A 4,489-nucleotide genomic window follows, 5' to 3' on the forward strand; every position below is an offset into this window, starting at 1 on the left:
CTGAACTGGCCAAGCTTGTCGGAACTGTTTCCAAGGCCGCGCTGTTGGGAAGGGAGTTCCAGGACTTTGGATCCCCGACCAGGATTTTTTTCAATTCATTCACTGGCCGTTGGCGTCACTGGCCAGTCCAGCACTTATTGCCCACCCCTAATTACCCTTGTTCAGAGTGGGGCAGTTAAGAGTCAGTCACATTCCCCTTTGAGACTGGAGTCACATGTAGGCCAGACCAGGTAAGGACAGCAGATTTCCTTCCCTAAAGGGCATTGGCGAACCCGATGGTTTACAAACTATCGGCGATGGTTTCTTGGCCATCCAGAATTCTATTGAATTCAAATTTTACTATCCTGCTGTGCTGGGATTTGAGTTGTCCCCAGGGGTTCCAGAGTATTACCCAGGTCTCTGGAATGCCAGTGTCAATACCGCTACGCCACCCTCTAAACACTGTGTTTTTATCTATTAACCTTTCCGATTCTTTCTGGCGAACTAAGTTACCTTATTTCATCAGCCCTGAGTCTCCGATTATCAAGGTTATGGAAATCTTGGCTCCCTAAGTTGTCCGCATTGATATAACTATAACACCTACCCCATTGTATCCCACTGCCCCCTTGATTTACAGTCCATCCTGCCCCTAACATTTCCGATCAGCTACTGGATTCTAATCTCTGGAGTGCTTGGGCTACCCTCCAAGTGTGCGCCCCATGTTAGCACACTGTCCACCAGTGGAAATCCACTCGGGCTTACCATCATTCGACCTCACGCTCGGAGCCCCAACCCAGTCAGCTGTCCTCATCCCGGCCCTCTCCCTGCCTTTGCAAGTGCAACACTCGTGTGTTTACTTTTGGTTTTGCGTTCATTCGCGGGATGTGCGCGTCGCTGGCTGGGACCAGCATTTATGGCCCAGCCCTAGTTGACCCTTGAGAAGGTGGTGGGTGAGCTGCCTTCTTGAACCGCTGCAGTCCCCTGTGGTGTAGGTACACCCACAGTGCTGTTAGGGAGGGAGTTCCAGGATTTTGTCCATGTGGTGTAGGTACACCCACAGTGCTGTTAGGGAGGGAGTTCCAGGATTTTGTCCATGTGGTGTGGGTACACCCACAGTGCTGTTAGGGAGGGAGTTCCAGGATTTTGTCCCTGTGGTGTAGGTACACCCACAGTGCTGTTAGGGAGGGAGTTCCAGGATTTTGTCATCTGTGGTGTAGGTACACCCACGGCGCTGTTAGGGAGGGAGTTCCAGGATTTTGTCCCCTGTGGTGTAGGTACACCCACAGTGCTGTTAGGGAGGGAGTTCCAGGATTTTGTCCCTGTGGTGTAGGTACACCCACAGTGCTGTTAGGGAGGGAGTTCCAGGATTTTGTCCCTGTGGTGTAGGTACACCCACGGCGCTGTTAGGGAGGGAGTTCCAGGATTTTGTCCCCTGTGGTGTAGGTACACCCACAGTGCTGTTAGGGAGGGAGTTCCAGGATTTTGTCCCTGTGGTGTAGGTACACCCACGGCGCTGTTAGGGAGGGAGTTCCAGGATTTTGTCCCCTGTGGTGTAGGTACACCCACAGTGCTGTTAGGGAGGGAGTTCCAGGATTTTGTCCCTGTGGTGTAGGTACACCCACAGTGCTGTTAGGGAGGGAGTTCCAGGATTTTGTCCATCTGGTGTAGGTACACCCACAGTGCTGTTAGGGAGGGAGTTCCAGGATTTTGACCCAGCGACAGTGAAGGAACAGCCAATATATGTCCAAGTCAGGATGGTGAGTGACTTGGAGGGGAACTTCCAGGTGGTGGTGTTCCCATGTGTCTGCTGCCCTTGTCCTTCTAGATGGTAGTGGTCATGAGTAAGGAAGGTGCTGTCGAATGAGCCTTGGTGAGTTGCTGCAGTGCATCTTGTAGATGGTACACACACTGCTGCTACTGTGCGTCGGTGGTGGAGGGAGTGAATGTTTGTGGATGGGGTGCCGATCAAGCGGGGCTGCTTTGTCCTGGACAGTGTCGAACTTCTTGAGTGTTGTGGGAGCTGCACTCATTCAGGCAAGTGGGGATTATCCCATCACACTCCTGACTTGTGCCTTGTAGATGGTGGACAGGCTTTGGGGAGTCAGGGGGTGAGTTACTCGCAGGAGTCCCAGCCTCTGACCTGCTCTTGTAGCCACAGTATTTATATGGCTGGTCCCAGTTCAGTTTCTGAACCCTTGCTCGGATGCTGTTTGGTGCAGCGGGAGGTGGGGGAGGTCGCAGCCCTGTCTCAGAGCCAGAAGCTCGGGCTCCAACCCCAGCACTGGAAGGCCCAGGAAGACAGGAGTCACTCTCAATCTGTAAATCCTTCCAACACATGCCAATCGCAAGCGGCAAGAGTGTGGGTGGAATCCTTGTCTACCAGGGAAACCTGGAGCATCCACCATCACCATTCGCTGCTCCAAACTACAATGGGTGCGGCCCATCAGCCAATTGAGATCCATTCGTGAACTGTGCACGGCCAATCACAATCCAGGCATGGAAGTCACTTAAAAAAACCAATCGTGAAGGGTTTGAAAGAGCCTTCTGGTCAATGAAGTTCCTCAGAGTGCCATGTACGTAGACCATAAGACCATAAGACATAGGAGCCGAAATTAGGCCATTCGCCCCATCGAGTCTGCTCCGCCATTCAATCATGGCTGATAAGTTTCTCAACCCCATTCTCCTGCCTTCTCCCCGTAAACTTTGATCCCCTTACCAATCAAGAACCTATCTATAACAAAAACAGAATTACCTGGAAAAACTCAGCAAGTCTGGCAGCATCGGCGGAGAAGAAATCAGTTAACGTTTCGAGCCTTCATGGCCCTTCGGCAGAACTGGAGCATAGTTAGAAGAAGGGAGAAATATAAATTGGTTTAAGGTGGGTGGTGGGGGGGAGAGAGACACATTGAGGGTGTGGTGATTGTGGAGATGAGCAGTTAATCAAAAGATGTCACAGACAAAAGGGTCAAAGAGGTGTTGAAGGTGGTGGTATTTGTCTGAGAAAAGTGCTAATTAAGAATGGAAGACAGGATATTCAAAGTACAGCTCTAGTGGGGGTGGGGTGGACAGACTAACAAGGTTTTAGTTTTAGATTTAAAAATAATGGAAATAGGTGGGGGAAGAAGAATCTATATCAATTATTGAAAAAAAAGCGGGGGGGGTGGGGGAGGGGAAAGGAACGGGGTGGGGATGGGGGGAGGGGGAGTTTAAGATCTAAAGTTGTTGAATTCAATATTCAGCCCGGAAGGCTGTAAAGTGCCTAGTCGGAAGATGAGGTGCTGTTCCTCCAGTTTGCGTTGGGCTTCACTGGAACAATGCAGCAAGCCAAGGACAGACATGTGGGCAAGAGAGCAGGGTGGAGTGTTAAAATGGCAAGCCACAGGGAGGGTTGGGTCTTTCTTGCGGACAGACCGCAGGTGTTCCGCAAAACGGTCGCCCAGTTTGCATTTGGTCTCTCCAATGTAGAGGAAACCGCATTGGAAGCAACGAATGCAGTAGACTAAGTTAGGGGAAATGCTAGTGAAATGCTGCTTCACTTGAAAGGAATGTTTGGGCCCTTGGACAGTGAGGAGAGAGGAAGTGAAGGGGCAGGTGTTGCACCTTCTGCGTGGGCATGGGGAGGTGCCATAGGTGGGGGTTGAGGAGTAGGGGATGATGGAGGAGTGGACCAGGGTGTCCCGGAGGTAACGATCCCCACGGAATGCCGCCAGGGGGGCTGAAGGGAAGATGTGTTTGGTGGTGGCATCATGCTGGAGTTGGCGGAAATGGCAGAGGATGATCCTTTGAATGCGGAGGCTGGTGGGGTGATAAGTGAGGACAAGGGGGACCCTATCATGTTTCTGGGAGGGAGGAGAAGGAGTGAGGGCGGATGCGCGGAGATGGGCCGGACACGGTTGAGGGCCCTGTCAACGACCGTGGGTGGAAAACCTCGGTTAAAGAAGAAGGAGGACATGTCAGAGGAACTGTTTTTGAAGGTAGCGTCATCAGAACAGATGCGATGGAGGTGAAGGAACTGAGAGAATGGGATGGAGTCCTTACAGGAAGCGGGGTGTGAGGAGCTGTAGTCGAGGTAGCTGTGGGAGTTGGTAGGCTTGTAATGGATATTGGTGGACAGTCTATCATCAGAAATTGAGACAGAGAGGTCAAGGAAGGGAAGAGAAGTGTCAGAGATGGACCATGTGAAAATGATGGAGGGGTGGAGATTGGAAGCAAAATTAATACATTTTTCCAGGTTCCGACGAGAGCATGAAGCAGCACCGAAGTAATCATCAATGTACCGGAGAAAGAGTTGTGGGAGGGGGCCTGAGTAGGACTGGAACAAGGAATGTTCCACATACCCCATAAAGAGACAGGTATTGCTGGGGCCCGTGCGGGTACCCATAGCCACACCTTTTATTTGGAGGAAGTGAGAGGAGTTTAAGGAGAAATTGTTCAGTGTGAGAACAAGTTCAGCCAGACGGAGGAGAGTAGTGGTGGGTGGGGATTGTTCAGGCCTCTGTTCAAGGAAGAA

Source organism: Cetorhinus maximus, unplaced genomic scaffold (genome assembly GCF_964194155.1).
Source record: "Cetorhinus maximus unplaced genomic scaffold, sCetMax3.hap1.1 HAP1_SCAFFOLD_1235, whole genome shotgun sequence".
NCBI classification, from domain to species: domain Eukaryota; kingdom Metazoa; phylum Chordata; class Chondrichthyes; order Lamniformes; family Cetorhinidae; genus Cetorhinus; species Cetorhinus maximus.